Source organism: Arachis hypogaea, chromosome 11, assembly GCF_003086295.3.
Source record: "Arachis hypogaea cultivar Tifrunner chromosome 11, arahy.Tifrunner.gnm2.J5K5, whole genome shotgun sequence".
NCBI classification, from domain to species: Eukaryota; Viridiplantae; Streptophyta; class Magnoliopsida; order Fabales; family Fabaceae; genus Arachis; species Arachis hypogaea.
The window spans coordinates 94,985,571-94,999,638 of record NC_092046.1 but is presented as its reverse complement, the minus strand read 5'-3'; the positions used below and the strand labels follow the sequence as shown (position 1 = coordinate 94,999,638).

Genomic DNA, 14,068 nt, shown 5'->3' with positions numbered 1-14,068 from the left:
TAACAATTCTTTCATAAATTTTGCATAGAGAGGCATTTGCTCAAGAGCCTCTGTAAAAGGAATGTTGATCTATAGCTTCTTGAAGACATCTAAAAATTTAGAGAATTTCTTTTCTTTGGAAGCCTTCTGAAGCCTCTGAGGATATGGCATTTTTGGCTTGTATTCAGGAGCCTTTGGCAATGTAGGATTAGTGTCAAGAGAGTCAGGGAATGGGTTGTCTGCATGCTTTGGAGGGGCGTGCTCCACTTCTTCCTTCTTCTCTTCTGGAGCTTCCTTTTAAACTAGCTCTTCATTGGCCTTTGTCTCAGAGCCAGCTGTTTTACCACTTCTCAATTGAATAACCTAGCAATCTTCTCTTGGGTTCACCACTGTATCACCTGGAAATGTACTTGCAGACCTCTCAGGTATTTGCTTGCTCAGTTGGCCCATTTGCACCTCCAAATTTCTAATGGAGGCTCTGGTTTCATGAATAAAACTCCTCATCATCTCCCAATTAGAATCTTCTTGGGATTTAGAGTTTGCCTGCTGAGGTGGTTGTTATTGATGAGACTGAAATTGGTGGTTATTGTGATTGTTCTGTTGGAAGCCGCCCTGAGAACTATTATTGAAATTCTGAGGTCTCTGAGGTTGGTCCCTCCACCCAAAATTTGGGTGATTTCTCCACCCCTGATTGTATGTCTTAGAATATGGATCATTATTGGAATTTTTAGGACCACTCCCCATGTAATTGACCTGTTCAGAAGAGGATTGAGCATAATCATAATTACCATTTTGCATAAAATTACCTATCATGTCATAAGGGACCTCTTGAGGTGGGTTTTGGGTGTTGATAGCTGAGACTTTCATGCCACCCATCTGTTGAGTAAGTAGACTTATTTGCTGAGACATAAGCTTGTTCTGAGCAAGGATAGCATTAAGAGCTTCTACTTCCATAACACCCTTCTTCTGAGGAGCCTCAGAGTTCACAGGATTCCTATTCGATGAGTATAAATATTGGTTGCTAGCAACCAATTCAATAAGCTCAATAGTCTCCTCCGGTGTCTTCTTCTTGTGCAATGAACCACCTACAGAATTATCTAAGCACATCTTGGACATTTCACCTAAACCTTCATAAAAGATATCTAGTTGGGTCCATTTGGAGAACATATTCCGAGGACATTGCCTAGTCACTAGCTTGTATCTCTCCCAAGCTTCATAAAGAGTTTCACCATCCTTCTGCTTGAAGGTCTGAACCCCACCCTAAGCTTAGTCAGCTTCTTTGGTGGGAAAAATTTAGTAAGAAACTCAGTAACAACCTTGTCCCAAGTATCCAAACTCTCCTTGGATTGGGAATCTAGTAATAGCTTTGCTCCATCCCTCAGAGCAAACGGGAAGAGCATGAGTTTGTACACCTCAGGTTTCACTCCATTTGTCTTCACAGTATAACAAATCTGCAAAAAATTAGAAATAAATTGATTTAGGTCTTCGTGGGGAAGACCATGATACTGGCAGTTTTGTTGCACCAGGGTGACCAATTGTGGCTTCAACTCAAAGTTGTTCGCAGCTATAGGAGGCACCACAATGCTTTTCCCATAAAGATCTGCAGTAGGAGCAGAGTAAGACCCAAGTACTCTCTTATGTTGTTCATTCCCATTCGGATTTGCCACATTGGCATTAGCAGCATTGTTAGGATCCATAGTGGATTCTACAGCCTTATAAATTATTGCTTGTTGCAAACACCGCCTGAAAGTTCTTTCAAGTTTAGGATCAAAGTCTAAGAGATGTTCCTTGTCTCTGTTCCTGCGCATAAACAAACAGAAGACAAGAAAAGATGGCACTCTCTACGTCAGAGTGCAAAGAATTCCTAGTGAGGTAACCTGAGTAAAGAGATAAAAATATTGAATAAAATAAACAAACACTAAAATTCGAAAATTACTAGTAAAATTAAGACAAACAAAATTGAAATTATTAGGCAAATTAAATAAGAAAAATTAAAATAAGACTAACTAGGGAACACCAAACTTAAATTCAGAAATTAAGAAAAATATTAGTGCAAATTTTTTTATTTATTTATTTTTAAATTTAAATAAAATTGGTGCCAAAAACTAATAGTTGTTAATCACTATCAATCCCCGGCAACGGTGCCAAAAACTTGGTGCGGAATTTATAACCACAAACTAACCGGCAAGTGCACCGGGTCATACCAAGTAATACCTCAGTTGAGTGAGGGTCGATCCCACGAGGATTGAGGGTCTAAGCAACAATGGTTGATTAATTTACTTAGTTAGACAAGCAGAAAATAGTGTTTGAGAGTTCAAAAGCATTAAACAGTAAATTCAGAATATCAGAAAACAGGCAAGTAAATTAGTTGGAAAAATAATATGCAGAAGGCAGTTAAGGTTTCAGAGTTATCTATTTTCTGGATTGACTTTTCTTATTAATTTATTTTAATCATGGAAGAATTAATTCATGGCAAACTATATGTGACTAGACCCTAATTCCTTAGACCTTTCTAGTCTCCTCTAACTTTCATCAACCGCCGATTCCTTGGTCAATTAATTCCAATTAGGGGGTGAAGTTTAATTCTAGTTATTATGCCACAAAAATCCAAATTATCCAAATATAAGAGGATTATATGTCACGTATCCTGTTAAGTCCAGATAATTAGATTTTAGGAGAAATTATTTTCAAGCTGTTGTTCAAGTAAAGAGCTTTTCCAAGTTATACAAGAACTCAATTAGAAAGAGGGTCATACTTCCGTTCCAGCCAAATTCATAAGATACATGAATTCTTAAATTATAAATCAGTACATGAATTAAAATACAAAAACAATAGAATCAATCCATACAAATAGACAGAGTTCCTAACCTTAATAGTGGAGGTTTAGTTGCTCGTGGAAAAGAGTGAGAACTTGGATTCTGGTAAACTGTAAATTGGGCTGAGGTGGAAATATCCCCCTGAAGAGAAGTTTCTTTTCTCTTTTATATCTAATCCTTATTAATTTAAGATCTATTTTCTAAAACTAATATAATATCTTTTCCTATATATCAAAATTAAAGTTTAAATCAGAATTAATTATAGCAATCAGAGTTTTGATGACGTGGCGCATGTCACGCGTACGCGTCGATGGTCTTCTTCGCGTGTCATGCGTACGCGTCAGGTACGCGCACGCGTCGCTTTGCAAATCTCAAAATCACGTGCACGCATCAGGTACGCGCACGCATCACTTCTCACTGGTCATCTCCTTTAATTCTTGTGCTCCTTCCATTTGTGCAAGCTTCCCCTCCATCCTCTAAGCCATTCCTGTCCTATATAGCCTTCTCTTTTCTGCGGAAACACCATCAAATCCAACCAATTGCTACCTATAATAAACAAAATTGCGCACGAATCAAAGTAGCATCCATAGTGGCTAAAAGATAATTAATTCTTGATTAAACTCGACAATTTAAATGTAAATTCACTAGGAAAAGATAGGAAAGATGCTCACGCATCACTATCCGGATCTGACCTACCTGCATTCAGAAGAGCTTTTCTGGAGTTACAGAAGTCCAAATGGAGCGCTCTCAATGGCTATGGAACGCTGACTTCCAGATCTTTCCAGAAATATATAATAGTTCATACTTTGCTTCGGATTAGAAGACCCAAAACTGGCATCTAACACCAGCCTTCTGCCTCCTTCTAGGTGTTCAGCGCCCAAAGAGCAGAGCCCAGCGTCCAAAGGTCCAGAGAGGACCCCCTAGCTGGAGTTCCACACCCAAAGAGCTTCATAGCACGTGGATTTCATTAAAGCTCAGCCCAAACACTCACCAAGTGGGCCTCAGAAGTAGATTTTAGCACTAAATACACTACTTTACCCTTACTAGTCATCTGTTTAGGGTTTAGGGTGTATTTTACATCGCATTTTGGATATCATACACCATTCACATTTTTCCATTGTATTTTCTCTTCACATGAGTTTCTAAACCTTCTAGTTTGAGGGGAGGAGCCCTGCTGAATCATATGAATTAATAAAAGTATTACTATTTCTCTTCGATTCGTGTTTGATAAATTCAAAGATGTATATTCGTTCTTTATCAATATAAATGGGTTGAACTGGCATAAGGTTATCACATTCTACATGGGTTCAGAGTGCGTCTTTCATCAGACAATGATGAACCACCAGCTTGAATATACGTCTCTCAGACGGCTAATCCACGATTTCGTTGGGGACTTCTCTAAACATCAGTTCAGTCGATTTACGGGGAGATTAGGGTTTCTGTGGTAGAGGCTAGAATCCTAAGAAGCTTCACCCTCAATCAGAGTGGATATGCACTAAACCTGGGGTTCAGATCTGGAAGAGTATTGGCAGCTACTCAAACCAGTGTCAATCACATACAGCCTGCCACTGAAGAAATCTCTCATAAGCAAGGAGAGCAGTAGTACCAGAGTTAATTCAGAAAGACAAAGCAATTCCAACTCTCAACTCTATTCATATTACTTATTCCAATTGGTTTTACCCCTTTCGGATATTATTCTTACATCTCTATTCCTATTCTTATAATTAAACATTGTAATTCCATCTTTCAAATCAACAACCTTCTGATCTGCCTGACTAAGATCTGCAAGATAACCATAATCCTCATGGGATTGACCCTGACTCGCTCAGATATTTCTTGGACGACCCAGTGCACTTGCTGGTACAGCTATACGAATGTATGGGGATTCGTGGACCAAGAACCCTATGGAAACACCTATAACCCTTCATGGAGGAACCATCCTAACCTCTCATAGAAGGATCAACAGAAACCTCAGTAAGGTTTCAATAACAATCAAGGTGGAAGGAACCAAAATAGGTTCAGCAACAGACCACCATTCCCATCTTCTCAAGGAAATATGGGAACCTCTAAGCAGAGCCTTTCTGACTTAGTCACTCTGGTATCCAACCACTCTAAGACCACTCTTAGTTTCATGAATGAAACAAGGTCCGCCATTAGAAACTTGGAGGTACAAGTTGGTCAACTGAGCAAAAAGATCCCTGAGACTCCTCCTGACACTCTTCCAAGTAACGCTGAGGTGAATCCTAGAGAAGAGTGCAAGGCCATAACCATGGAGGTAGCGGTCAAATCTGAGGAGAATGGAAAGGCATTGAATGCCAGTAAAGAAGTACTCACTGGGCGTTAAACGCCCAATTTGGCAGCAAGCCTGGCACTAAACGCCAGTGAGGAACCCCTCACTGGGAATTCAATGCCCATCCTGGCAGCAGAGCTGGCATTGAACACCAGCCAGGGAGCACTGGCTGGGCGTTTAACACCCAAACATCCAGGCTTTCTGGCACTGAATGCTAGTGAGGAACCCCTAACTGGGTGTTCAACGCCCAACCAAGCAGGCTTTCTGGTGCTAAACACCAGTGAGGAACCCCTCACTGGGAGTTCAACGCCCAACCAGGCAGGCTTCCTGGCTCTGAACACTAGTGATGAACCCCTCCCTGGGCATTCAACACCCACACACCTAGGGAAGCTGGCGTTGAATGCCATCAAAGGTATCCCTGCTGGGCGTTCAACGCCGAAAACACTAGAGGGACTGGCGTTTAATGCTAGTAAGGGTGCACAGCAAGGGAGTTCAATGCCCAAAGAGGTATCAAAGCTGGCATTGAATGCTAGTGAAAGCACAACCTTTGAGTGCTTAAGTCCCACTCAAGAAACCTCTAGCCCAGAACCAAAGGAAACTATAAAGACCATTGAGGTTCTTTTGCATGCACTTCTGCAGTGCATGAGTTCTGATAACTACTCATCCTCTGATGAGGATAAAGACACTAGTGAAGAGCAAGTTGCTCGATAGTTAGGAGCTCTTATGAAGCTGAATGACAAGTTATTTGGTACAAGCCCATTGGAGGAAGAACCTCCACTACTTACCAAAGAACTCTATGCTTTGGTTCAGTAGAGGCTACCTCTGAAGCTTCCAGATCCTGGACGCATTCTTATTCCTTGCACCACAGGCACTATGACCTTTGAAAAGGCTCTGTGTGACCTAGGGTCAAGCATAAACCTCATGCCAATCTCTGTAATGGAGAATTTGGGAATCCTTGAGGTACAAGCTGCAAACATCTCATTAGAGATGTGATGAGCGGATATTTTATAAGCTTTTTGGTGGTATTTTCATATAGATTTTAGTATGATTTAGCTACTTTTTAGTATATTTTTATTAGTTTTTAAATAAAAATCATATTTCTGGACTTTACTATGAGTTTGTGTGTTTTTTTGTAATTTCAGGCATTTTCTGGCTGAAATTGAGGGTTCTGAGCAAAAGTCTGATTCAGAGGCTGAGAAAGGACTGCAGATGCTGTTGGATTTTGACCTCCCTGTACTCGAAATGGATTTTCTGCAGCTACAGAAGCCCAATTGGTGCGCTCTCAATTGCGTTGGAAAGTAGACATCTTGGGCTTTCCAGCAATATATAATAGTCCATACTTTGTCCGAGTTTTGATAATGACAACTGGCGTCTAAACGCCAATTTTCTACCCTTTTCTAGCGTTAAACGCCAGAACTGGCATAAAAGTTGGAGTTAAACGCCCAAACTGGCACAAAAGGTGGAGTTCAACGCCAGGAATAGCCTATGCACGTGAAAGCTTTAGTGCTCAGCCCAAACACACACCAAGTGGGCCCCGAAAGTGTATTTCTGCACTATCTATCTTAGCTTACTCATTTTCTGTAAACCTAGGTCACTGGTTTATTATAAAAACCACTTTTAGAGATTCATTTTGTACCTCATGACATTTTACATCAGAACTTGTATTTTCTACGGCATGAGTCTCTAAACTCCATAGTTGGGGCTGAGGAGCTCTATTGTGTCTTGATGGATTAATGCAATTACTACTGTTTTCCATTCAATCATGCTTGTTTCTATTCTAAGATATTCACTCGCACTTCAACAGGATGAATGTGATGATCCATGACACTCATCACCATTCTTAACCTATGAACGCGTGCCTGACAACCACTTCCGTTCTACCTTAGATTGAGTGTGTATCTCTTGGGTTCCTGGTTCACGAGTTTGATTGCATCTCCTGACAACAGAGCATTCGAATCCGTGAGACCAGAGTCTTCGTGGTATAAGCTAGAATCAATTGGCAGCATTCTTGAGATCTGGAAAGTCTAAACCTTGTCTGTGGTATTCTGAGTAGGATTCGGGAAGGAATGACTGTGACGAGCTTCAAACTCACAAATGTTGGGCGCAGTGACAGTGTGCAAAAGGATCAACGGATCTTATTCCAACACTAGTGAGAACCGACAGATGATTAGCCCTACAAAACCCGTAGCTGGACCATTTTCACTGAGAGGACGAATGGTAGCCATTGACAACGGTGATCCACCAACATACAGCTTGCCATGGAAGGAGCCTTGCGTGCGTGAAGAAGAAGACAGTAGGAAAGCAGATACTCAAAAAACAGAGCATCTCCAAAACCTCATCCTATTCTCCATTACTGCATAATAAGTATTATTTAATCCATGTTCTTTTACTCATTCCAATTAAAACTGAGAATTATTATTAACATCCTGACTAAGTTTTACAAAATAACCATAGCTTGCTTCAAGCCGACAATCTCCGTGGGATCGACCCTTACTCACGTAAGGTATTACTTGGACGACCCAGTGCACTTGCTGGTTAGTTGTGCGGAATTGCAAAAGTGTGATTGTGATTTCGTTTACCAAGTTTTTGGCACCGTTGCCGGGGATTGTTCGAGTTTGGACAACTAACGGTTTATTTGGTTTAGAGTCTTCCGTTTGAGTTTAGTTTTATATCTTAAGTTTGGTGTCAATTGCATAAGTTTATTTTTCTTTCATTTTTCGAATTATTAGTATTTAAAGTATAAAAAATTTTAAGATTGGTGTCCTTTGTGTTTTAGTTTTCTTAAAAATTTTTCAAAAGTTACTTTTGGTAATCATCTTGATATTCAAAGTTTTCCTATTTGTTTTCTTTGTTTTGATCTAAAAATTCCAAGTTTGGTGTCATTTAATTGTTTTTCTCTTTACTCATTAAATTCAAAAAAATATCTTTCATATTTATTTAATTGAGATTTCAAAGTTCAAAATCTTTTTTTTTAAAAATCATATCCAAAGTTTTCAAATTTTCTTAATTAATCAATTATTTTAGTTTTTTAAACTTTTATTTTATTTTTCAATTATTTTATCTTAATTTTTTTATTTATTTATTCGGTTATTTTTAATTAAATAAAATAAAAATAAAATATAATTTTTTTGCAATTCATATCAATTCCTTTTTCTCCATCATGGACCTAAATGGAAATGAACAGTCCAAGAGGACTCTGGGATCATATGCTAACCCCGTTACTGCTGTATACGGGAGTAGTATCTGTATACCTCCCATCAAAGCAAGCAGTTTTGAGCTAAATTCTCAGCTCATCATCATGGTGCAGCATAATTGCTAGTATTCCAGTCTCCCACAGGAAGAACCTACTGTGTTTCTGGCACAGTTCTTGCAAATCGCTGACACAGTACGTGATAAGGAAGTAGATCAGGATGTCTACAGATTATTACTGTTTCCATTTGCTGTAAAAGATCAAGCTAAGAGGTGGTTAAATAACCAACCCATAGCAAGCATAAGAACATGGAAACAGTTATCAGAGAAATTCCTGAATCAATATTTCCCTCCAAAAAGGATGACACAGCTAAGGCTGGACATCCAAGGCTTTAAACAAGAGAATAAGGAATCCCTTTATAACACCTGGGAGAGGTACAGAGGGATGCTAAGGAAATGCCCCTCTGAAATATTTTCAGAGTGGGTGCAGTTAGACATCTTCTACTACGGGGTTACAGAAAAAGCCCAGATGTCTTTAGACCACTCAGCTGGTGGATCTATACAAATGAGAAAGACAATTGAAAAGGCTCAAGAGCTCATTGATATAGTTGCTAGAAATTAACATCTGTATTCAAGCAGTGAGTCTTCCATAAAAGGAGAGGCTAGGGCAGTATCTACTGATCCTAGTCCTCAAGAACAAGTTGTTGAACTTAATCAGCAATTGCTTCTTATGACAAAATAATTAGCAGAATTTAAAGAGATGCTCCAAGACACTAAAAATGCTAACAAGAATATGGAAGTACAATTGAATTAGACAAGACAGCAGCTATCTAAACAGATAACAGAAGAATGCCAAGCTATTCAACTAAGGAGTGGAAAGGCATTGAATAATTCAGCTCAAGGTAACAGAAAGCCAAGAAAGGAACAACTGACAGAGGACGACCAAACCATTGGCCAAAATCCCTCTGAGGAAAGTAAGAGCCCATAGAGGAATACTTCTGGCGTTCAAACGCCAGAAAAGGGTGAAAAATTAGCATTAAATGCCCAGTGGATGCCACTTCTGGCGTCCAAACGCTAGAAAAGGGTGAAAAACTGGCGTTAAACGCCCATTCCATGCCCAATTCTGGCGTTCAAATGCCAGAAAAGGGTGGAAAATTGGCGTTGAATGCCCATCCAACCCCTAATCCTGGCGTTCAAACGCCAATGAGGGATCAGACACCTGCAAGTGCTGATTGTAACCCTCCTAAGAAGGCTTCTCCAACCACCTCTGTAGGAAATAAACCTGCAGCAACTAAGGTTGAGAAATACAAAGCCAAGATGCCTTATCCTCAGAAACTTCGCCAAGCGGAACTGGATAAACAATTTGCCCGCTTTGCAGACTATCTCAGGACTCTTGAAATAAAGATCCCGTTTGCAGAGGCACTTGAGCAAATACCCTCTTATGCTAAGTTCATGAAAGAGATCTTAAGTCATAAGAAAGATTGCAGAGAAACTGAAAAATTTTTTCTCATTGAAGAATGCAGTGCAGTCATTCTAACAAGCTTACCAGAGAAGCTTAAGGATCTCGGAAGCTTTATGATACCATGCACATTAGAGGGTACTTGTACCAAGACAGCTCTATGTGACCTAGGGGCAAGTATCAACCTAAACCCTGCATCCACTATCAGAAAGCTTGGCTTGACTAAAGAGGTCAAACCAACCCGGATATGTCTTCAACTTGCTAATGGCTCCATTAAATATCCATCAGGAATAATTGAGGAAATGATTTTCAAGGTTGGGCCATTTGCCTTTCCCACTGACTTTGTAGTGCTGGAAATGGAAGAGCACAAGAGTGCAACTCTCATTCTAGGAAGACCCTTCCTATCAACTGGACGAACTCTCATTGATGTCCAAAAAGGGGAAGTGACCTTGAGAGTCAATGAGGATGAGTTCAAGTTAAATTCTGTCAAAGCTATGCAGCATCCAGACACATCAAATGACTGCATGAGCGTTGACATAATTGACTCCTTGGTGGAAGAGATTAATATGACTGAGAATCTCGAATCAGAGCTAGAGGACATCTTTAAAGATGTTCAGCCTAATCTGGAGGAACCAGAGGAAACAGAAAAGCCTCTGAAAACTCTTCAGGAAGAGGATTAGCCTCCTAAACCCAAGCTCAAACCACTACCACCAACCCTGAAATATGCTTTTCTGGGAGAGGATGGCACTTTTCTTGTGATCATGAGCTCTGCCTTAGAGCCACAGGAAGAGAAAGCACTACTTCAGGTGCTAAGGACACACAAGACAGCTCTTGGGTGGTCCATAAGTGACCTTAAGGGCATTAGCCTAGCCAGATGCATGCACAAGAACCTATTGGAGGATGATGCTAAGCCAGTGGTTCAACCACAGAGGCGGTTAAATCCGGCCATGAAGGAAGTGGTGCAGAAAGAGGTCACTAAATTACTAGAGGTTGGGACTATTTATCCTATTTCTGATAGCCCCAGGGGGTGAGCCCTGTCCAAGTTGTACCCAAAAAGGGAGGCATGACAGTGGTTCACAATGAAAAGAATGAACTGGTTCACGGCTTTCTTAGCCAAGTACTTTCCTCCTGAAAAGCTGAGCAAGCTTAGAGCTCATGTTCAAACCTTCAGACAGAAAGAAGGTGAATCCCTCTATGAAGCTTGGGAAAGATACAAACAGTTGACCAAAAAGTGTCCTTCTGACATGCTTTCAGAATGGACCATCCTGGATATATTCTATGATGGTTTATCTGAGCTATCAAAGATGTCACTGGACACCTCTGCAGGTGGATCCATTCACCTAAAGAAAACGCCTGCAGAAGCTCAAGAACTCATTGACATGGTTGCTAATAACCAGTTCATGTACACTTCTGAAAGGAATCCTGTGAGTAATGGGACGCCTATGAAGAAGGGAGTTCTTGAGGTTGATACTCTGAATGCCATATTGGCTCAGAACAAAGTATTGACTCAGCAAGTCAATATGATTTCTCAGAGTCTGAATGGAATGCAAGCTGCATCCAACAGTACTCAAGAGGCTTCTTATGAAGAAGAAGCTTATGATCCTGAGAACCCTGCAATAGCAGAGGTGAATTACTTAGGTGAACCTTATGGAAACACCTATAACTCATCATGGAGAAATCATCCCAATTTCTCATGGAAGGATCAAAAGCCCCAACAAGGCTTTAATAATGGTGGAAGAAACAGGTTTAGCAATAGCAAGCCTTTTCCATCATCAACTCAGCAATAGACAGAGAACTCTGAACAAAATGCTTCTAATTTAGCAAATCTAGTCTCTGATCTATCTAAGGCCACTGTAAGTTTCATGAATGAAACAAGGTCTTCCATTAGAAATCTGGAAGCACAAGTGGGCCAGCTGAGTAAAAGGATCACTGAAATCCCTCCTAGTACTCTCCCAAGCAATACAGAAGAGAACCCAAAAGGAGAGTGCAAGGCCATTGACATAAGCGCCATGGCCGAACCTGTGAGGAGAGGAGAGGACGTGAATCCCAAGGAGGAAGACCTCCTGGGACGTCCAGTGGTCAATAAGGAGCTTCCCTCTGAGGAACCAAAGGAATCTGAGACTCATCTAGAGACCATAGAGATTCCATTGAACCTCCTTATGCCCTTCATGAGCTCTGATAAGTATTCCTCTTCTGAAGAGAATGAGGATGTTACTGAAGAGCAAACTGCCAAGTTTCTTGGTGCAATCATGAAGCTGAATGCCAAATTGTTTGGAATTGATACTTGGGAAGTTGAACCTCCCTTGTTCATCAATGAACTAAGTGATCTGGATCAACTGACATTGCCTCAGAAGAGACAGGATCTTGGAAAGTTCATAATCTCTTGTACCATAGGCACCATGATCTTTAAGGCTCTGTGTGACCTTGGTTCAGGGATAAACCTCATGCCCCTCTCTGTGATAGAGAAACTGGGAATCTATGGGGTGCAAGCTGCTAAAATCTCAATAGAGATGGCAGACAGCTCAAGAAAACAGGCTTAGGGACAAGTAGAAGATGTATTAGTAAAGGTTGAGGGCCTTTACATACCTACTGATTTCATAGTCCTGGATACTGGAAAGGAAGAGGATGAATCCATCATCCTAGGAAGACCTTTCCTGGCCACAGCAAGAGCTGTGATTGATGTTGACAGAGGTGAAATATTCCTTCAATGGAATGAGAACTCCCTTGTGTTTAAAACTCAAGGATCTCCCTCTGCAACCATGGAGAGGAAGCAGAAAAAGCTTCTCTCCAAGCAGAGTCAACCAGAGCCCCCACAGTCAAACTCTAAGTTTGGTGTTGGGAGGCCACAACCAAACTCTAAGTTTGGTGTTGAACTCCCATATCCAAACTCTAAGTTTGGTGTTGGAGAGTCTCAACAAAGCTCTGCACATCTGTAAGGCTCCATGAGAGCCCACTGTCAAGCTATTGACATTAAAGAAGCGCTTGTTGGGAGGCAACCCAATGTTTATTTATCTAACTATATTTTTCTTAGTTATGTGTCTTTATAGGTTCATGATCATGAGGAGTCATAAAATAAATATAAAAATTGAAAACAGAATCAAAAACAGCAGAAGAAAAATCACACACTGGAGGAGCATCTGTCTGGCGTTCAAACGCCAGAACAGAGCATAGTTCTGGCGCTGAACGCCCAGAATGGGAGCATCCTGGTGCTGAACGCCCAGAACAAGCATGGTTCTGGCGTTCAACGCCAGAAATGGCAGCAAAGGGGCGTTGAACGCCCAAAATGGGCACCAACCTGGCGCTGAACGCCCAGAGTTGTGTGCAAGGGCATTTTACATGCCTAAATTGGTGCAGGGATATAAATGCCTTGACACCTCAGGATCTGTGGACCCCACAGGATCATCTCAGGATCTGTGGACCCCACAGTATCCCCACCTACCTCATCATCTCTCTTCCCATTCATGATCATCCCTTCTACTTTCCATTTACCACTCACATCCATACACCCACTACCTTCAAAATTCAACATCTCTCTCCCACCCAATCCCACCCATATGGCCGGATACAAACTCCCATCCATCTCCTCCATATCTTCTTCTTATTCTTCTATTCTTTCTTCTTTTGCTCGAGGGCGAGCAACATTCTAAGTTTGGTGTGGTAAAAGCATAGCTTTTTTGTTTTTTCCATAACCATTGATGGCACCTAAGGCCAGAGAAACCTCTAGAAAGAGGAAAGGGAAGACAAAAGCTTCCATCAAGGGTCTATAGCTCAGTGGTAGAACATTTGACTGCAAATCAAGAGATCCCTGAGATACCTCAGGGGATACATTTTCTTCCACACAATTATTGGAAGCAACTAAGGGTGGAACCTCAAGAGCACTCCATCATCCTTCATGAAATCAGAGAAGATCTAAAAGCAATGAAGGAGGAGCAGCCAAGGCAAGGAAGAGACATAGAAGAGCTCAAGGACATCACTAAGGTGGACTCATTCCTTGTTCTTACTTTCTCTGTTTTTCGTTTTCTATGTTATGTGCTTATCTATGTTTGTGTCTTCATTACATGATCATTAGTAGTTAGTAACTTTGTCTTAAAGTTATGAATGTCCTATGAATCCATCACCTCTCTTAAAATAAAAACTGTTTTAATTCAAAAGAACAAGAAGTACATGAGTTTTGAATTTATCCTTGAACTTAGTTTAATTATATTGATGTGGTGATAATGCTTCTTGTTTTCTGAATGTATGCTTGAACAGCGCATAAGTCTTTTGAAGTTATTGTTTAAGAATGTTAAATATGTTGGCTCTTGAAAGAATGATGACTAGGAGACATGTTATTTG

General features: G+C 40.7%; 1 non-coding gene across 1 annotated transcript; it reads right to left on the bottom strand.

Annotated features, from left to right (window-relative positions):
• Window positions 1-10,875: 10,875 nt before the first annotated feature.
• LOC112725213 (small nucleolar RNA R71) lies at window positions 10,876-10,983 on the bottom strand. Its single transcript, XR_003164336.1, has one exon. It is a non-coding gene; the product is annotated as a small nucleolar RNA R71 (small nucleolar RNA).
• Between the last annotated feature and the right edge of the window lie 3,085 nt (window positions 10,984-14,068).